The sequence below is a fragment of the Lepisosteus oculatus genome, chromosome 14, assembly GCF_040954835.1.
Source record: "Lepisosteus oculatus isolate fLepOcu1 chromosome 14, fLepOcu1.hap2, whole genome shotgun sequence".
NCBI classification, from domain to species: Eukaryota; Metazoa; Chordata; class Actinopteri; order Semionotiformes; family Lepisosteidae; genus Lepisosteus; species Lepisosteus oculatus.
Window position 1 is genome coordinate 50,180,468 of NC_090709.1, and position 26,481 is coordinate 50,206,948.

General features: G+C 45.6%; 2 non-coding genes and 1 pseudogene across 2 annotated transcripts; 2 read left to right on the plus strand and 1 right to left on the minus strand.

Annotated features, from left to right (window-relative positions):
• Positions 1-3,632: 3,632 nt before the first annotated feature.
• Positions 3,633-3,704, minus strand: trnat-ugu (transfer RNA threonine (anticodon UGU)). The gene has a single exon. It is a non-coding gene; the product is annotated as a tRNA-Thr (tRNA).
• A 1,475-nt stretch (positions 3,705-5,179) lies between these two features.
• Positions 5,180-5,267, plus strand: trnay-gua (transfer RNA tyrosine (anticodon GUA)). The gene is given in 2 exon segments: positions 5,180-5,216; positions 5,232-5,267. It is a non-coding gene; the product is annotated as a tRNA-Tyr (tRNA).
• Positions 5,268-24,951: 19,684 nt separating this feature from the next.
• LOC138219039 (5S ribosomal RNA) lies at positions 24,952-25,070 on the plus strand (annotated as a pseudogene).
• The last annotated feature ends 1,411 nt before the right edge of the window (positions 25,071-26,481 follow it).

Consider the following 26,481-nt stretch of genomic DNA (forward strand, 5'->3'; position numbering starts at 1 on the left):
ACACATGTTTCCATGGTAAATTTACTCCTGCTCCCAAACCAATATGGTGCAGCGATATCTGAGAATGGCACTGTCACTGCATGTGAGTCACGTGTTCCAGCTGTCAACCTACGATACCATGTTCAACCAATGCTAGTAATATTACTATTGTAATAAAGGAGCAAGAGAGGTGCAGTTGGTAGAGCTGGCGACCCTTAAGTTCAGAATTGTTGATTCAAGGGTCTTTTCTGATCCCTTTAATCTTTTAGTAGGACAGTGCAAGCAGGACGTGATAGTGTACAATGACAACCCAATGTCGTATGTGCTTTGTGTAATTCAAGTTTCTTACTGCTTTGGGGCTTGATTCAGATATCGCTGTGAAAGCAAGGGGTAAGCAAAGGTTTTTTCTAAATCGAGGGTGATCTGCTCACGAGTAAGTATAAACACCTGAGCATTTACTGTTTGAAGATGACACCTTGTTGCAATACTTCTTCTTCTTAATCTCACATAATGGTATTTTGGTGGGGCAAAGAAGTGTAGCCCTTGTACAACTTTGATAACTGATTAGAGCTTTAAGTTACAGCAGCAGGAGTAGCAGTAATGGCAAGATCGTATTTGGAGTCCAGCATTTCTCATTTCTTATACAGAGCCGTCGACTCTGAAAGCACTGCTGAGCGCAATAAGGAATTGTGGCTTCAGATCGCTGTAACTTAGAGCTGCCTTGGTCTGTTCATGCTGCCTACACACTTTGAATTGCTGGCATTTTCTGCAAACTTTCCATTCTGAGGTTTCATGAAATTTCTTACATTTGAGACAACACTAAAATATTTCATTTGGGTTACCTAATACATAGTGCAAACTGTATCTGCATGGGGATCCTGTGGCTCATGAAGCCATTTGTTATTCTGTTGTGAGGTGTGAGGGGCAGAATGCAAATCGAGTTGGTGAATAGAAAATGAAACAGGAGTCACTTCTTGAGCTACGAATTCCAAATAGTATGAAAACCCATGGATTTTAACAGTGCAGAATACTCTGCAAATTGCACTGAGTTGCTTGCTTACTTCTGCTGCTTTTACAGTCATTCACTGTCAGCAAGCACTGGAACAATTCAAGAGAGGTAAAAACAGAAGTTGTCAGGAGTGGGATTTGAACCCACCCCTCCATTTGGAGACCAGAACACCCAAGCCAGCTAGAAAGACACACATCCTTGAGTTTTGCGCCTTAGACCACTCAGCCATACTGACAAGCCAGAGTAAAAGGTGTGCTGAATGCACCAGTAGTTGACTAAACTGAATTTCTTCCCTGAAATGATTTGCTTGTGAAGAGCCAAGTTGCTTTGAACGGATCTTGGAAATCAAATATACGGATGGATTCAGAGTGTGCTTTCCAAAGTTTGTGTAACATTTTCCTTTGCTAGGGTACAGTTGTCTTCCCAATCTTGATTACCTAAAACCGGGTCCCATCATATAAAACAGCTTTTCTTCCTGGGGAACAAAGGTTGTTTTCAATATTTCTAATTTTGGTTTCAAGATTGCAATTTAGTGTGATTTAAAGAAATTATTTAACATCATACGTGATCTAATTTTCATTTTTCTATTGTAATCTCTTGTGAATGTGTGCATAGGTTTCATGGTTTCAATATAAGACTATAAAATGTCTTCTTTGTATTATTCTGTAGTAATTTGTGAAAAGACAATAAAGTTCTTAACAAATCCCATATATTTGATTTCTGCATTCTGTTAAGGCTATAACAGATAACTTTTCTCTACAATTTTGAGACAGAGTAACAGAGTAAGTAGAGACGTTTTGCAAGTTACTTGACAATCTAGATAAAATAACATGGAGGTGAAAAAGGAAGGCACAGTAGGTTTAGAAGACTGATAACTTAGCTCTTGGCCACCATCCCATTGCATTCAAAGTCTCAGCCTACTTTACTATGGTGAATCAACGCTAGTAATATTACTGTTGTAATAGAGGAGCAAAAGAGGCGCAGCCAGTAGAGCTGGCGACCTTTAAGTTCAAGATTGTGATTTCAAGGGTTGTTTGTGTCCTTTCTGATCCCTCTAAGCTTTTAGTTGGACAGTTCAAGCAGGATGTTATAGGGTACAGTGACCCCGAGTGCCTTATGACCATTGCCTGATTCAGCTTTCTTTCCATTTTGAGCCTCGATTCAGATATTGCTCTGAAAGCATCGGGCGAGCAAGAGTGTGTCTGACTCGAGGAAGATCTGCTCACAAGTATTAAAAACTTCAGCATTTACTGTTCGAATACCACACTTTGTTAAAACAAGGCTGCTTCTTAAGCTAATGGGCAGCGGTTTTTGAGCACGCATTGTATAGTTAATGCTGTTATTAATAAAACCTTAAATTCACATAATGGAATTTTGATGGCGCAAAGTAGTCTAGCTCCTGTACAACTGTACATGCCCGCTGATTAGAGCTTAAAACTACAGTAGCAAGAGTAGCAATAATGGCAACAACGAGTTCGGCATTTATCATGTCTTCTGCAGAGCCATCTTATCTGAATGCACTGCCCGAGACAAAAGAGGACTTGTGGCTTCGTTTTTACAGACTGCTGCGTTGCTCTGTTCATGCAGACTACACGCTTTAAATTTATGACATTTACTGCAAGAGTTGATTTTCCAGGTTTTTTTTTAATTCTTCGCATTTGAGCACGCACTAAAATATTTCATTCAGGTTCGCCGAATACATCATGAAACCGGTATTTCCAACGGTCTTACATGAAACCTTTTTGTTATTCTGTTCTGAAGTTTGAAAATGAAAATGAAAAGGGGGTCACCTTCATAGGCTTGAAAGAAGTCCAAGCCACATACAAACCCGCGAATTCTCACAAATTGCCTTGTGCTGCACCTTTCTTCTGCTGCTTTTATAATTCGGGCTTCAACATTTGAATGCATACCTTATGATAATCACATTCACGTGTTTACGAAGCTTTTTTCTGTCCGTTGTGTTCTTGCGAAGCAGTTTCTCCGTTTTCCTCCTATTGTGATTGTCAGCGAGAACAACAAGACTGGAACAGTGTAAGACAGGGTAAAACGCCTTACTGTCGGGAGTGGGATTTGAACCCGCGCCTCTATTTGGAGAGCGGAACACACAGCTTAAAAGACAAGAATCTATGAAATCGTTATTTTAAACCATTCAACTATCCTGAAGAAATGTATGCTGAATGCACCAGTTGCATCTGATTTTCCGTAACTTTAGGACGATTGACACAACTGGAAGAACACAATTTGTGGCGTTTAGCATGACATAGTCTTGCAGGCAGACAATGTTTTGTCCCACTACTTATATAATTTTATCGTTTACTCGAATTAAAAAAAAAACTCGGTCTTCTCGTTCCTAAGTCAGATTTTTAGTGCTTTTGAACGGTACTTCCAACCAGAGCTCACTCGATCTGTTTGTGATCAGACCATGGAGTGGGGGTTGTACCAAACGCACGTTCCTTCCCAATGCTGAGACGATCATTCGAAAGATGGGTGTGAAGAGAGACAGGCTTTGTCGACTAAAAAACAGGGCAGGATATGCACGAACACTAATCACTGGCGACAGTTATGTTCTTCTTACTATAGAAACTCCTACATTGCAAATTTTTTAAAGACTTTGAAACTAAAGGAGAGTGGTGACAAATGAAACAGGCACAGGTGGGGCTTGAACCCACAATCTTTGGTTTACAAGACCAACACCTTACCACTTGGCCACCACACCTTCAAGGGTGGATAAATTATTTTTTTCTGAATCTTGTTTACATCGCCTGGAGGCAGCAACAACAAAAAATAGGGATTTTTAACAAGGAGATATGCAGCAGTGGTGTAATCCCAAAAGATGCCCCCGAAGAGACTGGAGCTTTAATCCAGCTCCTTAGAGCGCTCGGCCGCGTTACTCTCGACAGCGGCTCTTCAGCTCTTCTTGTCTGACCTAGTGGTGTTATGATGCATGGAAGCGACTGCAACTTCGTTTTCTGAGATGCTTTCTCTCACGAGGTGAAACCTCGACTTCTTTGGCACCTCTGGATATACTTCTTCTGTAGAGCAGGCTTTCACACCTTAGCTTATAGCACCCTTCAAGTCATTTTATTTTTATAGAAAGATGCATTCCTGTTTTAAAAATGCTTTATGAGGCATGTTTGATTAAACGGACAGTTTTCTTATTGTAGAATGCAGATCTGTGCAGCAATTGTACTGGATTTGACTGGGATTCTGAAATATTTCTTGCAAAGGTATTTAGACTTTCATGAACCTATACTAAAAAACAGACCTGAAACTCCCTAGCTTCCAATCTCTGATGTTACTGTCTTGAAACTCGGACGTGATGTTCTGCAGACATGCAGTGTCCCTTTACTCTCGTTGTTTTCAAAACGACCTCCGTTGTCGGGCGCAGTTGAAGTGGAACTGGCCTGACTGCACTGGCTCAAAATGTCCCTTAATGGGACTAGAATGAAATTCTAATATACGTATATCGTTATAGGTCAATTAGACATCTCTGATTATACAGTATGTCCATTATACATAAATGGTTGAAGTTCTATTATACGGATACATTTAGAGGACTATTATATCTATATAGTTAAAGGTCTATTATACATCAAAGATAGGTTTTATAGGTGTAGAAACTAGTAAATCAAGCCAATGATTTGGTTTAGAAATTTATTCTGAAAATATACAATTATTCACACCTGAAAAATATGTAGTTCCAATTATGCATTTTATACAATATCGTATTAAACATGATAATGTTTATTACAATATTGTTTATTACAATATATCATAAAAAACGCAACTAGTAAACTTCAGCTACAAATTATAGTAACATGGGAATATATATATATAGTAATGACAAACACAAACTAATTACATTAACACGCTAATATTTAACTCAAAACAACATTTCGATTCAAATATAAGTTTTAAAAATCACAACTTCTATATTTCCATGAAAATATTTTTAATGTTGCACAAACACTACTTTCTAATAAAGATAGAATTAAACTGTTCTGTGTCTCATGGTGATCCTCCTCTCGATACTGATGAATTGTTTAATATGATCCCTCGAGAAAAAAAAAGTGTCAATATCCGCCTGGAACGATTGATGCCCCATCAAACAATTTTTAATTTCCCCGGAAGTTCATACAGTAGAAACCTGCTTCGTGGCTTAAATTCAAGGGAAACAATGCTTCCTACACCCCTTCGATAGCTCAGTTGGTATAGCGGAGGACTGTAGGGGAAATAGTAAGGCATCCTTAAGTCGCTGGTTCGACTCCGGCTCGAAGGAATGTGCTTTTTGTGAACTTTAATCAAAGAGATAAAATAGCAAATCTTTTTCACTCAGACGTTGATCAAAAGCTTAATAAACCACGAAGCAGACCCAGTGGGCAAAAGACGTATAATATACGTCTATTAAACGCATACCTTAGACGTCTAAATGTGGTCTGCAATTCGTCCAGAATGAAATTCTAATATACGTCTAAAGTTATACGTCAATTATACGTCTATGTTTAGACGTTCATTATACATAAATGGTTGGAGTTCTATTATACGGATAAATTTAGAGGACTATTATACATATATGGTTGGAGTTCCGGATAACTTTAGAGGTCTATTATACGGATAACTTTAGAGGTCTATTATACGTATATGGTTAGAGGTCTATTATACGGATAACTTTAGAGGTCTATTATACGTATATGGGTAGAGGTCTATTATACATCAAAGATAGGTTTTATAGGTGTAGAAACAAGTAAACCAAGCCAATGATTAGGTTTAGAAATTTATTCTGAAAATACACATTCACACCTGAAACATATGTGTTTCAAATTATACATTGTATACAATCAATCAACAATCAACATATGGGCAATAATCATAAAAAACACAACTAGTCTTAAACTTCAGCTACAAATTCTGGTAACATGGCAATTATACAGTATAGTAATGACAAACAAACTAATTACATTAACACACTAACTCAAAACCACATTTTGATTCAAATATACATTTTAAAATGTACAACTTCTATATTTCCAAGAAAAAAAATATTACAATGGAAGTTAAGACGATTTTTGTCCACTATTTGCAAACCCTGTCTAATTGTCCTAACAGTTAGAACCAAAAACCTATTATTTTCAGTGTCCAGATCTCCTGGCCCCCTGCCTTGCATATGCATTCTTCAAGTAACACATTGCGTGCTCCTTTATTTCTTTTTCTGTTGATGTAGGGTGGGACTTCAGCACCGCAGCTAGGAGAAAATTATATAATATTACTTCCCAAAAAAATGATGATTAATATCTTCTTTAGTATAATCTAAAAAATGAACGGTTTACTAAGCTCAAAGCTGAAATAAATGTATAAAATTTGCCTTGCATCATAGCAGTTGAGCAATAAAGTCTGTCCTAATTAAAGAGTACCCAAAGTTTGAAAGTACAACATAGAATAAGAATAGAGAAACGGCAAAAACGATTTTGTGTCATCTTCCCCATTCACACTATTTTTATGTGCCATTTTTTGCTTATTCACGTACTATTTTAATCAAAATAATATTAAGAAAGATCTGCATGTATTCAGATAGTATTATTATTGTTCATACTTACTCGTCAAAAGAGGATTGCTGAGATATTTGCGGATATACTTCTACGTTTGAAAAACGTGTCCAAAATGGTGACCAACGAATACTAGCAATGCATTGTGGTATATAACCGGAAAATATGCTGGGTTCGATATTTTCTCAACGTATGCGTTTATTAATGTTGTCGATATTATGGTTGAAGTTTAACATTGATAATACATCGCGGCTATGTGCCCCCTGCTATGAGCTGATGTGCAATTTTAACGCATGCAGTTAGTAAGGATCGTACTGTTTTATGGTATTATATATAATGACATTATGGAATAGGATGGGGACAGGCCTGGCATCACGGCGGGGAGGGAGGAGTGTCGCCCCTTCAGTTTTGGGCAAAAAGATTTACCTAACTTAATTTGCGCCCTAAAAAAATAGTTGTACTTTGTCAATGGTCAGACAACACTAAATGACACGAACAGTCACTCAGTCTGTTTGATGGGCAGGAGGGCTATCCGTCCAGGAACTGCACATATCAGTGTCGTTATTGAGTGTCAACATTACGATCCTGTTGGCTCAGGTGGACCGATTCCTTGCAGTAGTTTATCATTATACTTAAAATCGTTATATAATTAGGACTAGTTATAGCAGTCTGTGCTTTCTGTTGGTTTTACAACATTTTTTTCTTAACGATTCAGAACGTCTATGTAGCTGCAAAAATGAACGCTTATGGTACTTTTCGCTCCAGGCAATACAAACCGTGAGAGTGACGAAAAATGTGAAACTGAACTTCATCGCAAATACCAGATTGCTAGTCGTTATCTTCTATCATGAAGCACTAATCAATGGCATAGCTGCGAGATTTCATTTGGGTAGCTGCACCATACAGCTCAGTTTCAACCGAAATATCACCCCCCCCCCCCTCAGAATTTCAGAAGCCCCCCTACAGCTTTTTCCCCGGGCACCGCGCACTGATGGGGGATGGGGTGTCCAGGAAATGGTATCAACTTTTCTCAAGAAAATAAAAATAGAAACTCTATAGGCACTCAAACATTTTACTGTTTTTTTTCAGGCAGGTGGCAAGACCCCCTCAGCAAAACCCTTGTATGCCAAGCTGTGGGCATTGATTCGTCAAATATACGTATATTCACGGCGAAAATACGGCTATACGTATATATACGTCGCTTCGACGTATAATCAACGTCGAATTGCAACCGTAAAATCGCCGACATTAATAAACGCATATATAACGTCGAAAACACATCTAACACAGTGCCTGAGGCTTTTTACAGTATGTATCGTGTGTGCCGCAACTAGGAGTATACGGCACTCTGCACAGTGTACGAAGTAAATTATTTTCGCAGTAATTAATTTACACGTGTATAATAAATATAGTAATAAATATAATAAATTAATTACTGCGAAAAAGTAATTAATTTACACGTGTATAATAAATATAGTAATAAATATAATAAATTAACTTCGTACACTGTGCTTTGATATGGATGTTCATTTGAAGGATTTGAGAAAACTATCAAGGATCTCAGAACAACCAAAGATACATTTGGGCATCTGCTATTGGTAAAGATTAATGAATACAGTAAGTGTGAAGTTTGCACACACACGAGAGAAAAAAAACATTTTAATTCACTTCATTAAACTGACAGTGTGTATAGCAGAGGATGGTTTCGATCCATCGACTTCTGGGTTATGGGCCCAGCACGCTTCCGCTGCGCCACTCTGCTGACAGCTGTCCTGGTGTGATTCAACACAACTGCTCTATCTTTGCTTTCTAAAAGTGTGCCCGAGATGAAAAGTCTAAACGGTAAACGCAGACGTCACTTTGAGCACTTGGTCTTTTATAGTACAAATATCACACGCTGCACTACATGGGCGTGTCTTCAAGATCGTTGTGAACCAAAGCTTCTGCTTTCCAAGGCAACTGATTCTTTCGTCGTTAATTCCCAAATCTTCAATGAGAATCAGTGAAATGAAAACCAAACACATGTACACACTTGCGTCCTAGCGTGAAAGAAAAAAGATGGAAGCATTTGAGAAATAACAAGAGTAGTCTGAACAGCTCCAGCCTGTCAACTGCTCTACAAAGTGATCACTACCTCCACACCCAGTTTATAACACTGAAAATGATTCAGGAAGCATAGCAAAGGTCTAAAACCAGTGGTTGAAAAGCGTCTTGATACATAAAATGACAATTTCTCAAAAGTAATATCTTCATCTTTGAAATATTGTCATCCATATATTTTCGTTTTTCTCTTTTTTACATATCACGCTTTCGAGAAATAAACTGTCTTGTAATGAAGGCTGCATTAGAAAATGTGTATCTAGCTTTGTTCAATTAAAACCGGCACATCCCAGTGGGCAAAAGATGTAGAATATACGACTATTAAACCCATACCTTTTAAATTGTAATCAACAAATGGCTAATCATCATAAAAAAACACAACTAGTAAACTTTAGTTACAAATTCTAGTAACATGGCAATATATATATAGTAATGACAAACACAAACTAATTACATGAACACGCTAATATTTGACTCAAAACCACATTTCGATTCAAATATAAATTAAAAAATTTACAACTTCTATATTTCCACGAAAATATTATTAATGTATCACAAACGCTACTTTCTAAAAAAGACAGAATTAAACTGTTTGTTTTGTGTCTCATGGTGATCCTCCTCTCGATATGAATGAAATGTTTAATATGATCCCTCGAGAAAAAAAAAGAGTCCATTTCCGCCTGGAATGATTGATGCCCCATCAAACATTTTGTAATATCCCCGGAAGTTCATACAGTAGAATCCTGGTTCGTGGGTAAACAAGACTAAGGAAACGAGTTGGAAACTTGATGTCGAACTGGGATTTAGATCACCTGAAACATTACGCTACATTGGGCAGTATGTGCCAGAGAGTGGCTTTTTCACTCAGACGTTGATCAAAAGCTCAGTAAACGGCGAAGCAGAGGCTTTTGTTCCGAATTTAGCTCAGGTCTGATTTTCTTGTTTTGGCCAAGATCTGAACTTTGAATTCAGCGACTACTTGGTCTGCTTTGTAATTCAAATATAGATACAAATGTCACGGTTTTTTTGTAGATATAAAGGTGTTCTCTGTTTTCAAAGGATAGGTACTTAATTGGATTTATGATTTGGTTTTGATTTTGTATCATTGTGTTATTAAGTTTGTGCTTTATGTGTTTTTAATGTATCGTGAACTTATTTTTGAAACAAATGCTGACAAAGGCAAACATGGCACGCATCTGTTTATACCAGCGATTAACCAAGCACTGACTTTATTTAACAACCACACCAAAAACCAAACACAGGATCAACACACACATGAGGAGACTGACGAACACGTACACACATTTAGGGTGGTAATTACCTAACAACACACTATACTTTTACAGGACTACACAGGGCACTAGAATTACTAGGACATTATTTACACAGGTAGGGTCAGCCGCTGGTCATCGTGCTGACCCTCAGACTCTTCCCGGCTACCACTCCCAGCATGCCCAGCGGTACTACGAGCGCCTAGGGGCGCTTCCTCCTTACCACCAGGCGAGGGCGTTACACTGCCCCCACCTGAAGCGTCTGGCGTCTCGCCGTCGTCGAACACCCCCCTCAGGCTGTACTCGTATTCGGCCAACTGCTGCGGAACCCTGCGTGAGCGGCCGCTGCGCCACGGTGACGGCTGGAGATCCACGGACGCCCACTATCGGCCGGCTCCGGCCCCGGCTGCTCCTCTGGAGCCTCCCCACACGGCTCCTCCTCCCGGGCCCGGTAGGGGGCCAGGCGGTCTCGGTGCAGGACCACCACTCTCCCCCGTGTTCGCAACCGGACACGGTAGCAGACCTCGCCCACCACCCCGAGTACCTCAGCGGGCCCCTCCCACGACGGCGCCAGCTTAGGGCTGAGGCCTTTGCGGCGGCGCGGGTTGTACACCTAAACCGAGTCCCCAGGCTGGAAGGCAGGCCCCCTGCAGCGCAGGTCGTAGTACCGCTTCTGCCGGACCCCCGCCTGTGTCAGGTGGGTCCGTGCAAAGCTGTGCACCCGCTGCATCCGCTGCCGCAGGTCCCACTCGTAGTCCGGTCCAGCCGGTGGTGCCGACCCATCTCCGGGCGGCGGGCCGAAGACCAGGTCCACCGGTGTTCGCATTTCCCGGCCCAGCATGAGCGAGGCCGGGGTGCACCCGGTGGATTCCTGGACCGCGGTCCGACACGCCCAGAGCGCAAGGGGGAGGTGGCGGTCCCAGTCCCGTTGGTGCCGGGACACCAGGGTGGCCAGCTGGGTGGCGAGCGTCCGATTAAACCGCTCTACCAACCCGTCGCTCTGGGGATGCAGCGGGGTGGTCCGCGTCTTAGTAATCCCCAGGCGTTGGCACACTCTGGCGAAGACCTGGGACTCGAAGTTACGCCCCTGGTCACTGTGTAACTCCTCCGGCACCCCCAGCCTGGCAAACATCCCCTCCAGCAGTGCATCGGCCACCGTGGGGGCACTCTGGTCCGGAAGGGCATAGGCCTCCGGCCACTTCGTAAAGTAATCCATGGCCACCAAGACGTAGCGGTTCCCGGCCTCGGTGCGCGGAAACGGGCCCAAAACGTCCACTCCCACCCGCTCCATATGAGCCCCCACCTGGTGTTGTTGGAGGGGGGCCCGAGAGCGCTCGGGGGGACCCTTCTGTGCCACGCACACCGCACACGTTCGGCAGTACCGCTCCACGTCCCGGTGGCAAAGACCCCAATAAAAATGGCCTCGGAGACGCTGCAGGGTTTTTTTACCGCCGAAATCCCCCATGCCCGGCTGGCCGTGCAGCGCTCGGAGCACCGCCCCGCGGAGCGACCGAGGCACCACCAGCTGCCACCGTACCTCGCCACTGGAGGGTACCCGCCACCCCCGGCGCAGCACCCCGTCCTTTACCTCCAAGGCCTCCCACAGGGCGCAGAGGGCCTTGACGGACTTCGGGTGCGGGGCGAGCTCCTCTCGCGTAGGCCGCACTCCTGCTGCCCTCCAGCGGAGCACCGGCCCCACGTCAGGATCAGCTGCCTGACGCTGCGCCAGGTCTGGCAGGCCCACCCCCAGCGGCCCCTCCCGGGCCGTGGCCGCGGCGCTCACCCCCGCCACGGTGCGGACAGCCTCCTCACGCTGCTCCCGCCGGGCGCAGTGATGGCAGTCCGCGGCCTCGCAGGGGCGCCGCGAGAGAGCGTCGGCATTGAGATGGCGAGACCCCGCACGGTGCACGACAGTGAAGTCGTACTCCTGCAGGATCTCTATCCATCGCGCCATCTGTCCCTCTGGCTCCTTAAAGTGGAGCAGCCAGGTGAGGGACGCATGGTTAGTCCTCAACCGGAACCGGGTCCCGAACAGGTACGGCCTGAAGTGGTGGACCGCCGCCATCACCGCCAGCAGCTCGCGACGGGTCACGCAGTAGTTCCGCTCAGGCCTAGTCAGAGCCCGACTATAGTAAGCCACTACGCGCTCCCCATCCGGCCCTTCCTGCGCCAACACCGCCCCCACCCCCGAGTCACTCGCGTCGGTGTCGAGAACATACGGCAACCGCGGGTCAGGGTAGGCCAGCACGGGGGCCCCCACCAGAGCTTCACGCAACCGGCCGAAGGCAGTCTCACAGCCCGAGTCCCAGTCAAAACGGCGGCCCTTGTCGGTGAGGCGGTGCAGCGGGGCAGCGATGCTGGCAAAGTCCCGGACGAACCTCCGGTAGTACGAGGCCAACCCCAGAAAGCTGCGGAGCTCCGCGACGGTGCGTGGAGTCGGCCAGCCCCTCACTGCGGCGACCTTACCTGGGTCCGTAGCCACCCCTCGCGGTCCAACAACATGTCCCAGGAAGCTCACCTCCTGCCGCAGGAGCTCGCACTTGCAGGGGTTGAGCCTCAGGCCAGCACGGCGGATGCAGGCCAGCACCGCCTGGAGGTTTGTCAAGACCTGGTCGAAGCCCAGGGCATGAACCAGCAGATCGTCCAGGTACAGCACACACTGGTTCCGCGGGACCGATGCCAGCACCCTCTCCATCAGCCTCTCGAAAGTTGCCGGGGCATTGCACAGGCCAAAGGGCATGACAGTAAACTGCCAGAGGCCCTGGCCGATGGAAAAGGCCATCTTTGGTCGAGCATCGGGAGCGAGCGGTACCTGCCAGTAGCCGCAGCGGAGGTCCAGGGAGCTGAACCAGGTCGACCCGGTGATGTAGTCTAGGGCGTCATCTATCCTCGGCAGGGGGTAGGAATCTTTTCGGGTGACCTCGTTCAGCTTGCGGTAGTTGACGCAGAACCTCCACGAGCCGTCTTTTTTTTTGACCAGTACAGCTGGCGCCGACCACGGGCTCGCGGAGGGCTCAATCACCCCCGCTGCAGCCATCTCCTGGATCTTTTCCTCGGCAGCAGTCCACTTGGCGTGAACCATGCGTCCCGGTGGGATGCAGATGGGCCGAGTGTCGCCGGTGTTGATCTCGTGTTGGACCAGGGCAGTGCGGGTGCAGTCCTCATCTATCGCCGCAAAGAGATCCTCGTTCTGGGCGAGTAGCGCCTGGAGCCGCTGCCGCTGGTCCTGATCGAGCCCCTCGCAGCTCCGCTGGTAGAGATCCTCAACGGCGCGCCTCGCTTCCACGCAACGCTCGGCTCCCGCCCCCGCCGCCTTGTCTGGCCCCCCGGCTGACTCGGGAGCAGGATCCAACACGCTCGCTCCCCGGCTCACAGGCCTGGTCTGCCCCCGCGATTGCCGCCGCCGCCACTGCCTCTTTTTCTCCCGGCTCCGGCAAGCCCGTGTCCCTCGGCCTTCGCCGGGCCTGCCCTCCACCAGGTGAAGTCGCTCCCCCTGCCACACCAACTCCTGCCGGCTCAAGTCCAAACTGGCCCCCACTCGCTGCAGTGCATCCAGCCCCAGAATGCAGTCCTCCTGGATGGGTGCAAGGTAGCAGGGGTGGCGCACCATCGCTGCACCTAGACGGAAGGCAAGCACCTGTTTCCCCCGGACTGCAGCAAGCTGTCCCGTCACGGTCCTTAGCCGCAGGCTGGAGGCCTCCCATCCTGGGGGGTTGGTGCCCTCGGTGTCGGGGAGGACGCCCGGCCGGAGTAGGGTTACTGATGAACCGGTGTCGAGTAGGGCCAGGCAGGGTTGGTCCTCGATTTTGCAGTGGAGGTACAGGCCCCGGCTACAGCCGACTCGCCCCACGGTGGCGTGAGGGGCGCTGGTCTTAACAGCGCTCTCCGGAGCGGGGGTTGAGGTGTTCGAGGGGCGGCCTTCCCCACGCTGAGTTGCCCCATTCCCGTTTCCCTAAGCCGATCGGGGAGTGCGAGGTTCGGGTGCCCGGCAGAACTGGGCTCGGTGTCCTCTCTTCCCGCAGCGGTTGCAAATCAGCGTGCGGGGCTGTTCCGCGGGGGTCGCTGCCCGGGCTGGCTCCTCTTCCCCCTCGCTGGATTCCTCCGTCGCCGTCTCGGTCATCCGGCAGGGTGCACTGCGTCTGCTGGCACTTCCAGTCAACCCGAACACGGCCTCAGCCCGTGTAACAAGGGCCAAGGCCTGCTCCAGCAATGTTGGCCCGGCCAGCTGCACGTGGCGCCGCAGCTCCTCGGGTGAGAGGGCCTTGAGAAAAGCCTGGAAAGCCATCTCCCACTGCGCCTCCCGGGGGAAAGTTGGGTATCCTCGGCGGGCGAGGAACGCGACATCAGCGGCAACCGGGCCCAGTCGCTCTCCTGGTCGGCGCCGCCACAGGGCCAGCCTCTCCCGCATCAAGTCCAGCGCCTCCTCTACACCGAAACGCAGCTGGAGAGCCGCCGCCAGCGCCGTGTATTCGCCTCTGTCCTCCTCCGGGACGTCCAGGAGCACCTGGCAGGCTACTCCTTCCATCTCCGCCCGGCCCCAGCCATTCGTCCGGGCCGCGAGCTGGAACTGCGCCTCGGAGATTTCCCACGGTGCTTCCCCATTGTAGCGACCTGGTCGCACCCGCGCTGATGGGTGTGGGAATCGCTGATCGGCTCCGGCAGGGAGAGTATCCTCTATCTGGGTTGCCCGCTGACCAGGAGTAGCGGCCAGTCGCCCCAATTCTACCGGCAGAACCACTATTGAATAGCCCTGGGGCTGTGGCCACCTGTCGCACCCAGAAGTTGCTCAGGCTCCCTATGTGCGCTGCCGATGGGTTCTGTTTCTTCCAGCGTCAGCTGGCACTTAACAGAATCAGGTAGTGTCTACCACGAGTTGTCCATTCTGCCCAATGTAGCGTTTGCAGGTTCTTTTCAGAACAAGGACGAGTGGAGACACGATTAACAAACAAGCATTAGCTTTATTCGTTTACAACCACACAAAACCAAGCACAGGATCTACACACACATGAGGAGACTGACGAACACGTACACACATTTAGGGTGGTAATTAACTAACAACACACTATACTTTTACAGGACTACACAGGGCACTAGAATTACTAGGACATTATTTACACAGGTAGGGTCAGCCGCTGGTCATCGTGCTGACCCTCAGACTCTCCCCGGCTACCACTCCCAGCATGCCCAGCGGTACTACGAGCGCCTAGGGGCGCTTCCTCCTCACCACCAGGCGAGGGCGTTACAATATGGACTCCCAGGAGGCTCCCATACTTCGGATTCTTGCGTTCTTATCAGAACATACTGATGCGCAAACATATTCATTACCATATTTCAAAGCATTGGAATAATATATGTCGTACAGCAACACAAAAACAGGAAGACAAGTGTAGATTAAGCCGGTTCAGGGACGCCAAATATGTATTGTTAGTGGCTCTCTGAAGGCACCAGTTCTGTAGGGTTTGGGCATTTACTGAGACAATTATTAATTGTAGCAGTAAATCACAAAGTTGATTCTTTTGATGGCTTTAGAATCCAACCATGCGACATAACTCAAACAACGCGCACACACAGGTACTAATACACGAGGATACATTTATTAATACATAAAATATGCATATAAACCTAACAGATCTTATCGAGAGGGTTATCAGAATACAAAAGATATATATTCAATCAGTTACAAAGAGTTACACATATCAAGAGGACATACGTTCAGTATATCATTCATTAAGACCGTTTCGTAAAGTGAACTTGGTTACAACTTCTACATTAGATACTCAAACAAGTACTTAACTCTTAGGAATTAAATTGATATCAACTGGTTGGGATAACAATTGAATTCTCGAGCTGTAATGCATTGAAGTTGAATACTCATCCAATCTTTGGGGATTCAGATCTCCTGCGGGCACAAAGAAACAGTTGCAGGCTGTTGCTGTCCAATCCGCGCTCTCTGGCTCCGTGCCAGGCTGTGCTGTGCGGCTTGCGACGGTGAGCTGCTGATGTTCACCGTTGGCTTTAACTAGCAAAGTTTGTGCACAGGAGAAAAGATGACTGTGGGTCCCAGCAAGTCAGGAAGAGGACCGGTTCGTTCCTGATGAAGAGCTAGTTCTGAATAGTAATTCAGCTGTCCACAGTTCCGACCTGTTCACGAGGCCTGCTGCTGGTTACTCTCTGGCAACCTCCACTCTAGACTCTTAGAACAAAGGAAAGTTCTGGCACTCGGACACACTGGCCGTTCCGTGGTTGTCCGGGCTGAGTCTCAGGATGGTCAGGAGGCGCGCTGCGAGAATGTTCTGCCCTTGGGAGCCTTCTGCTCCTGGGCCGTTAGAATTGTTGAATCTGAATCTGAATCCTGTTGAATCTCAATCTGAATCTCTCAGGCTCTATGTGTTGCCTGTTTTTACCTGGAGGAACTTCAGCTCATTGATTGGCTGAAAGTTCCATGGGCATCAGAGTCCCACGTGGGTTACTCGGCCCTACCAGTCCCTGATTGGTTGATCAAGGTGAGATATGAGTCACTTAGTCCTGACACTTAGTAATGCAGTCCAGATGTCCAACTGGCACTCCCTAGACAGATAGGCGCCAATGGGTGACCATTGATCATGATAGCCAGGCTAAGCTAAGTGCATCCCTCTTTGGGAGCTGTCCTTGGACCTTAAATCACCTTGCATGAATGGTTTCTCTGTGGCTGCACCACAGAGATGAACAGAGAAATGAGGCCTAATTTGGGAAAGCTCAGAAACACTTAATTCTGTCTTATTATTAAGCCTCGCCGCTACACAAGTATCACAGCTACTATAATCGGTGTTAGTAACTTAAAGAAAAACATTCCCCCTGGCCCAAACAGTGATTCTAACCAGGAGAGAAATGGGTGAGGCTGTAGAATGAGGCATTAAAGCACATAACAAGATGCATTAAATTTCTTTAACTTTACAGTATGATTTATAAGTTTATACCACAAATTACTCATATCCCCCTCATTATCAGTTTCATTCAGCCAGTTTGTATACAAAGAGGCTTCGTATTTAGATTCTTCCTCTTTCTGGGTGGTGACAGGCTTCCACATAAAAAGGAAAAAGGCTGGGCACATCAGTCCCAAGCATGTGATCCCCATCTATCCCTGTGGAGACATCACTCCTGCGCTTTGCTCAGTTCGTTTGTGACCTTTTTACAGTGGGAAGCATGAATTCAGGGCACCCTTTCCGTGACTTTCACAGCAGTTGCAGTGGTCAGCAGCCTTGGTACGGCCCCCTCCACCTGAGTGAACACCACTTCTTTTTCCTGAAGTCTTTCACCAGAAGAGTAATAACTCTTAGAAAAATCTACACATTGTTCCACTGCCTCAGCTGTGCCATTTTGCAGAACAATTGTAGCTGAAGTTGTAAAATTTCTCATTGGCCCGTTCCTGCAAAACATCTTATTATGAACAAACAAATCATAATAATAATGTGCATCTAGGGGAATCACTCCCAAGGGTAACCCCCCCTTAAAACTATATTGTTCTACCCATCAGGTTCTGCCACTAGATAAGAGAGAACCTTTCCCATGAAATCATTTTTTGACCTTCATGATCCCTTCAGGGCGTACAATTAGCACAGAAGCAGCAGCTTTAGTCCACATGTTTTTCCAGCAGGATATTAACAGTATGATTATAATGAATAATACCAGACACACAAATATGTATTGAACCAGAGACCCTCTCCAGGATCCTAGCACAGACTGTAGCCATGCACCAATGCCCCAATCATCTGGATTATAATTATGATATATATTTTTCTTCATCATAGATGTGCTTTGCTAAGTCATTAATTTGCTAATAATTGTCTAGAATACAAGTACTGTTTAGTCTTTGCTCACCTAAACAGCTGTCTATCACCCTAATAGAGAATGGCCTAAAACTGTGATTATAGCGAGGAGCATACAGTTATTTCCATTCTAATACATCTGAGTTACACTCAGACTAAAAGCAGGGCTATTTACCCATGCCAATTAACCTAAATAATCACCTCTACCAAAGGGGATTACTCCCATGAGCATCTTTTATAGCAATACAATCCCAACAGGAGCTCTGATTATTATTTGTGGCTGACTGATAAAGTATTGATTCCATATCCCCATTTATTAAAGTAAAACTCCTTACACTTAACAGGTACACTGTCACCCCCCCTCAGGAAGCTCAACAAACACAGAAACAGTGACAATATAATAATGTTCACTCAGTCTCTGGTGCAGTGGTTCGGTGTCAGCGCAATGCGTAGATCCAGCGATCTCATCCTGTCACTCAGATGGCAGAGTCGGTAGTCAGTTGCACTTGATATGGTCCTTCCCAGCAGGGTTGCAACATCTGGCAGGGTATATCTTCCTCACCCACACCCACTCGCCAGTTATCAGGTCGTGTCTTCCCTCTACTGGAGGTCTCCAAGTGTCCAGCACCTGATCACCAGCCCCGTGCACCACTTCAATTAACAACCTACAATACTACAATAGAGAATTAGCAAATTCAACAATCCATTAGCCAAATTCATCCCTCTAGGAAGTTTCGTTGATTGGCCTGTGATGATATCAAACAGGCTCTATTACACAGTTCTGTTTGATCCAGCCCGCATCTTATGGTGTTCCTTCAGTCTGATGTCTAGTCAATCTTTTCTGTTCCTTCATTCCACTGTTCTAGCAGACTGAGGGTGATCTCAGTCCATCTCACCCCGAATAATCCAGCCACAGCCTGTCCCTTGATCATAATACATGCGGTAGGGCAGTGCCCACCAAGGGCTTATCTCCATCATCAAGTGTTTGGTAGACACAGAGGCAGTGACAGCAACCCACTGGGAAAACAGATTATAAGAGCCAAGGTTGTAAACATTTGGTACTGCATGAAAGGTTTCTCAGGAGCAGGCCTTTTGAGCTGTAGCACCTGCACCTGATCTGTAGTTGAGATCCTTTGATAAGCATCACATTGAGATACCACATAAGTGGCTACTGCTTCAAACACAGTCCCCACCCAGGTTTGGGTAACCGGCACACCATTTGACTCGCACACAGGTGTCCGACAGAGTGCATTTGTCGAGCTACAAAGGGCATTAGGCTGTGAGGGCATGCAGGGCGACCAGTGTGCTGGCAGCACCACACACTTTTCTAACCATGTCCTTTTCTCTGCTTTAGAGGCCTCAGCCTGAATATCCTGTAGCTGTCCCCTTTTCACCAACAGAGGTTTCACAGGGGTCTCAGACTCCTGTTCTACCAGGACTGCGCACCTGACAGCTACATCTGCAAAGTTGTTCCCTTGAGTTACTGGAAACATTTCTTTATTATGTGATTTACACTTTACCACAGCTACTTCAGTCAGCAGCTGCAAAGCTTCTAACAGTTCAGAGACAAACCCCATCATTCTTAACTGGAGTCCCTGCCATGTTGGGGAAATCCCTATTCCTTCACTGCCATCCAAAATAGTGGCATACACCAAATTTATATATACAGTCTATATAAATTGCTACAATTTTCCATTTAGCATAATTACAAGTTTCAATTAAATCTTTTCATTCGGTCTGCTAGTTCTACACCAGATTATTCACAGTTTATACAGCCAGGCAGGTAGCCTGCACAACACATAAACACGGCCCCTTGGCCACCGCATCAAGGGGTCCTGAATAATAATAACCCACCAGACGATGCCTATCTCCATGCTCCTGCACCAGCACAACGGCTCACAACCCATTTCTTTCACTTACAGACAGATTACATACAGATGATCCATCTGAGGGAATCCAGTCCAGGGCCAGTGCCTGCAAGAAAGCTTGTTTCAAAACATCAAAAACGGTTTCTGCTGCAGGGGTCAAGGCAATTTTGTCTTTAGACTGCACTACCCCCCTTAAACCAATACGTCACTAGACAAGCTCGTTCTGAGAAGGCATTCACCCTGGTTTTATCATGTAGTTGGTTTTATACTCCTTTTTTTTCCTCTCAAGATCCAATACTTGGAGTAGCCCAGACTTATGGATTCCCTCATTAGGTAAAACAATCACAACATCACATAACTCTATTGAGTTAGTTTACATAAATGCTATTTCATGCAGTAATTCCTTATAAAATGCTGCAGTCTGGGCCTAAAATAGGTCTGGGGTGTCCCCCACCCACATCAGTAGTTGAAACTGTACATATTTTCCCAAGCAGACTGTGACAGCTTATATTTGCTTTAAACACAACCCTTGCACCCTGTAGCCTCCTGTTACCCGTTAAAAAACTTTATATCACATATATCACATCTTTATGCTGTTTTAGTCTATAAACAGGACAGCTGTGCTCCTGTGTCCCCCAGTTACTGCACACTGTAAGATTATTTCACTTTTATTTAAATCCTGAGATAAATTTAGGAAGGCTACAGAGGGGTTTACTAGATTAAAACTGTTAGTTCACGCACGGTTCTCGTTTCAGCTTCTGACATGTTCTTTAATTGTGAAATCAAGCCTCTTTCTTCCAATTTCTCCAAAAAACACATTTTTTTTAGTAACTGCACACCAGCTTATTAGTAGTTTTGTCTTTGGGGTTTTATATCTCGGTATAACATTAAAGTCGCACAATAATTTCGACAAACTGGCGGCTCCCTTTTCTCCTCCTTGGGAGTCTTTTTACCTCCAATTTGCAGTGCTCGCACTTCTGCATGCATACTTCGCGAGTTATTAAATCAAATCTGTCTCCGCTGTCCGTAATATCAGGAAAGCATAGTTGTACATTCTTGGCAACATCAGGTTTCAACCCACTCAAGTAAATTTGTTTTAATACTGTGGAAGTATCTTCATTCACTTCCTTCTCATCGGCTAACCCCGAGTATACTATCCATAAAGCTATAAACCTTTCTGTAAAATCTGAAACTTCCTCACTTCCTTCTGCTGACATGCTGTTACTTTTCTCTAATCAGTTTTCGGTGGGTAATGCTCTTTCAAAAATCTCCACACTAATTCCAACCCTTCTCCCAGATTCTCTCTTAAGGCGTTCTATTTCTTCTTTTGCTGTTTCTTTTTCTGCATATATAACTTCGTTTCGTTCAGCCATTGCTTTTAGCTTTTCCATCAGAGTTTTTTGCGTCTCATCTATGATATTCTGTTGAATTCTCAAATATTCCTCTAAATATTGTTTATTTTTATCCAAATGTTCATACACTTTTCTACATTCCTGTTCAGCCTAAATTCCGTCTGACATATTTCTTTTAAGTTTCACTTTGGATTAATCAAACTTTTTTTTTTCTTCACACCAAACCATTTACATGTCTCCCACGCGCCCCGCGGAACCCCCCAGTCGAGACAAACTGACGAACTATCACAATTCGGGAACACGGACCAGGTTCCAAATCCTGGCTTTAAACACACAGTTGAATCGAGTTACCATTTTCGGCTCTTCTGCGAGTACAGTTCTAGTTACTACCTTCAGCCGTACTGCAGTCGTGTACCAGGATGCAACACCTGGATTGTTTCGCACGGGCAGGGCGAGACGCTATTCCTTCAGCAATCCCTTTTTTTCTACCCCACCTTCACAAAACAGGCATCTAAAAACACATACACCATTAACTCATTTTTCTGTTGTACTTGCTTCAGCACCACAGCAACATGGAGAGGACAAGGGACTTTTTAGAAAAGAGGAGTCCTTACCTCTTTTTAGAAGCGGTCGCCTAACTTTTCCTCTCCATGTCCGTGTGGTTTAATTTAGATGGATACTTCTTCATCATTTGGGTTACATATCCGCCAATCTGCCTCCTCCTTTTTAGAGGACGTTGTAAACCTTTAGGAACAATATAATCTAGCAACAAGGTTATGTCACTGTAATTAGGCTTAAGACAATCAAGAACAAGGCTTGCCTTTCTTCGAAATTCTTTACGGTCATCAGGCAATTTAGGAAAAGACTTAACTAATGCAAATAATTCACTAGGAGACCAATGTCAATGTACATATGCTGGAGTTCCTTCTGGACCTGTTAAAGTGCACATTGGCATTTCACGAACAAGTGAAAAGGCTTTGGCTCCGGACCGCTTTCTAGTTTTGGTGGAGACTTTTTCTTTTTAGAAGGCATGGTCATGACTTTAGCTGCAGCTTGCTGTTCTTTAGTTTCAAGACTAGTCTTTTTTGAAGCTTCCCATTATTTCTGTGATTTCTCTTTCCATTACATAAGCTTTCCAATTCACTTTATTTCCTTTCGACTCCTTCTCTTCTAAGTTTCCCCTTCTTCAGGAAACTTCTTTTTCCTAATTCAACTTTCCTCTGTCCATTCTGATTCACTTACAAAGATCCTTCATAGTTATGGGCCCCTAATTATCATATATAAATTATGTGCAAGTTCCCTTACACCTATTACCCTAGCTTTACAGTTCATGAACATAAAACATTTTTTTTACTCTAACCCAGGCTATAATTGTTTCTCTGAATTTGTCGTACGTGTACTTTTGCTGGACTGCTCGGTCCCATTTTCATCTTTGAATTTTAATTTCCCATTTTTACCAATCGGTGCCTTACTTAGAACCTTATCACATCAACTACTCCGCAGAGCAAAAACCACACGTCTGTGTTAAGATAAGTTCTTTATATGAGTCCCAGACTCATCAAACCCACGTGAGAACACCCCTGTGGCTCGCTTCTCAAACTATTAATTTTTAAGGATCACTTACTGGCGTCAGACAGCTGCCAATTCTCCAGACGCGTCTCTGGAAGGATAAACAATTTATCCTCTGAGGTTCGTCCAATTTTGCTAAAATTGTCAGGGTCCAGATGGAGTTTCAGCAGCCGTTCGCGTTCAGGTTTCTGATCCCGGACAAGCCCCCAAATTGTCATGGAACTATCAAGGAAGCCACAAGAGAGAGTTCTCACCTGAGTAAGGTCTTTATTTCAATATTGCAAGCCCTGCTGCCACTTTGCAAAGTGCAACCAGAGACTCAATTTGTTACAAGCAGTACAGGGTTTTTAAAAGATGTTGCGCTGTAAAAAAGCTCAGCGCTTTGTCCTTTCTAAAAGTTCCCCTTTCCCTAAGAGAAAACAGATTACATCAAAAAGCGAGAGAAGAAGCACTAGATTTGTTATTCAAAGCTAATCAGTTACTTTCAGCTAATTCTAACGACCCAGAAAGCATATATTGTTTTGGTACATTGTCTTCTAAAGTAACCTAAACAGTGTACTTTGTTGATACACTGTTTTCTAAAATTCTGCACGTACTGTAGCACAGCATTTACATCCTTGAAATATATTATCTTTGTAGATTAAGCTGACCCAGGGACGCCAAATAATGTAGGGAAAACCGGTCCAGGGACGCCAAATATGTAATCATAGTGGCTCTCTGAAGGCACCAGTTCTGTAGGGTTTGGGCATTTACTGAGACAATTATTAATTGTAGCAGTAAATCACAAAGTTGATTCTTTTGATGGCTTTAGAATCCAACCATGCGACATAATCAAACAACGCACACACACAGGTACTAACACACGAGGATACATTTATTAATACATAGAATATGCATGTAAACCTAACAGATCTTATCGAGAGGGTTATCAGAATACAAAAGGTATATATTCAATCAGTTACAAAGTGTTACACATATCAAGAGGACATACATTCAGTATATCATTCATTAAGACCGTTTCGTAAAGTGAACTTGGTTACAACTTCTACATTAGATACTCAAACAAGTACATAACTCTTAGGAATTAAATTGATATCAACTGATTTGGATAACAATTGAATTCTCGAGCTGTAATGCATTGAAGTTGAATACTCATCCAATCTTTGGGGATTCAGATCTCCTGCGGGCACAAAGAAACAGTTGCAGGCTGTTGCTGTCCAATCCGCGCTCTCTGGCTCCGTGCCAGGCTGTGCTGTGCGGCTTGCGACGGTGCGCTGCTGATGCTCACTGTTGGCTTAACTAGCAAAGTTTGTGCACAGGAGAAAAGATGACTGTGGGTCCCAGCAAGTCAGGAAGAGGACTGGTTCGTTCCTGATGAAGAGCTAGTTCTGAATAGTGATTCAGCTGTCCACAGTTCCGACCTGTTCACGAGGCCTGCTGCTGGTTACTCTCTGGCAACCTCCACTCTAGACTCTTAGAACAAAGGAAAGTTCTGGCACTCGGACACACTGGCCGTTCCGTGGTTGTCCGGGCTGAGTCTCAGGATGGTCAGGAGGCACGCTGTGAGAATGTCCTGCCCTTGGGATTCTCCTTTGAATTCCCTTTAGAATTGTTGAATCTGAATCTGAATCTTGTCTGAATCTGAATCTGAATCTCAATCTCCCAGGCTCTCTGTGTTGCCTGTTTTACCTGGAGGAACTTCAGCTCATTGATTGGCTGAAAGTTCCATGGGCATCAGAGTCCCACGTGGGTTACTCGGCCCTACCAGTCCCTGATTGGTTGATCAAGGTGAGATATGAGTCACTTAGTCCTGACACTTAGTAATGCAGTCCAGATGTCCAACTGGCACTCCCTAAACAGATAGGCGCCAATGGATGACCATTGATCATGATAGCCAGGCTTAGCTAAGTGCATCCCCCTGTGGGAGCTGTCCTTATCAAAAGAAAACATCTTGCATGAATAGTTTCTCTGTGGCTCCACCACAGAGATGAACAGAGAAATGGGGCCTCATTTGGGAAGCTCAGAAACACTTAATTCTGCCTTATTATTTAAGCCTCACCGCTACATCTTAAAGCACCAATATATTTCTTGCAAAGCTCTCTACATTTTAAGAATCAATTTACTTATTAGATTTCCACTTCAAGACTTGTTCGGCTGGCGTTCTGGGAGTCGCGTTTATCAGAATTGTATTGAAATCGTTTCCCACAGAGCTCAGATGTCAAAGCACAGCAGCAGCTCTCCACAGCGATCCTCTATAGCGCCCTTTCTCCCGCAGCTCCGTCCTCATTGGAAGGAAGCAAGAGTGAAAGGCTGAAGTGAAATTGAGCGGGGACGAAGGCAGTGAAGAGAGAGAACGTGGGAAGAAGAGAAAAACGCAAGGGAAAAACAGCAGCGTCATAAAAGAGGTGACGGAGCTGTCCTCTCTATAAGAAGGGTGCCAGTGAGCCCTGCTCTCGCTTGCGGCCACACCCCCTTGAGCACGCCTGATCTCGTCTGATCTTGGAAGCTAAGCAGGGGTGGGATTAGTTAGTACTTGGATGGGAGATCTCCTGGGAATACCAGGTGCTGTAAGCTTTTAAGCGCAGGAGGCACCCTATCCCCGCTCGCTCACACTGGTCCTGCGGACTCAAAGAAACAGTTGCAGGGTTGTTGCTGTCCAATCCACGCTCTCTGGCTAGGTGCCAGGCTGTGCTGTGCAGTTTGCGACGGTGCGCTGCAGATGCTAACTGACCGGCTACTTAGTGTTGGCTTTAAGTAGCAAAGTTTGTGCACAGGAGAAAAGATGTCTGTGGGTCCCAGCAAGTCAGGAAGAGGACCGGTTCGTTCCTGATGAAGAGCTAGTTCTGAATAGTGATTCAGCTGTCCACAGTTCCGACCTGTTCACAAGGCTTGCTGCTGGTGCTTACCTCAGGTGGATCCTCTGGTTACTCTCTGGCAACCTCCGCTCTAGACTCTTAGAACAAAAGAAAGTTCTGGCACTCGGACACACTGGCCGTTCCATGGTTGTCCGGGCTGAGTCTTAGGATGGTCAGGAGGCGCGCTGCGAGAATGTCCTGCCCTTGGGATTCTCCTTTGAATTCCCTTTAGAAAAGTCCAGGAAATAGTCTCTCAGGCCCTCTGTGTTGCCTGTTTTTACCTGGAGGAACTTCAGCTCGTTCATTGGCTGAAAGTTCCATGGGCATCAGAGTCCCACGTGGGTTACTCGGCCCTACCAGTCCCTGATTGGTTGATCAAGGTGAGATGTGAGTCACTTACTCCTGACACTTAGGAATGCAGTCCAGATGTCCATCTGGCACTCCCTAGACAGATAGGTGAAAATGGATGACCATTGATCATGATAGCTAGGCTTAGCTAAGTGCATCCCCATTTGGGAGCTGTCCCTTATCAAAAGAAAACATCTTTAAATCAGCCTGCATGAATAGTTTCTCTGTGGCTGCACCACAGAGATGAACAGAGAGATGGGGCCTCATTTGAAAAAGCACAGCAACACTTAATTCTGTCTTATTAACAACCATTGCCACTACAAGTGAAAGGCTGAAGTGAAATAGAGCGGGGACGAAGGCAGTGAAGAGAGAGAACGTGGGAAGAAGAGAAAAACGCAAGGGAAAAACAGCAGCGTCATAAAAGAGGTGACGGAGCTGTCCTCTCTATAAGAAGGGTGCCAGTGAGCCCTGCTCTCGCTTACAGCCACACCCCCTTGAGCATGTCTGATCTCGGAAGCTGAACAGGGATGGGCCTGTTTAGTTCTTGGATGGGAGACTGCCTGGGAATACCAGGTGCTGTAAGCTTTTAAGCGCAGGAGGCGCCCTATCCCTGCTCGCTCGCTCACTGCCCTGTTCACACGTGCAGTGCGGCTTTTCCGTCTGTTTATTTGTCAGCTTTGGCGAGACACGGGTGCTTGTGTATCAGCGTGAGCGTTTTTATTCTGACCATGAACAGTTTTACAAGTCCGCAAAGGATCGAGGAAAGGTTAATCGCCAGCTGA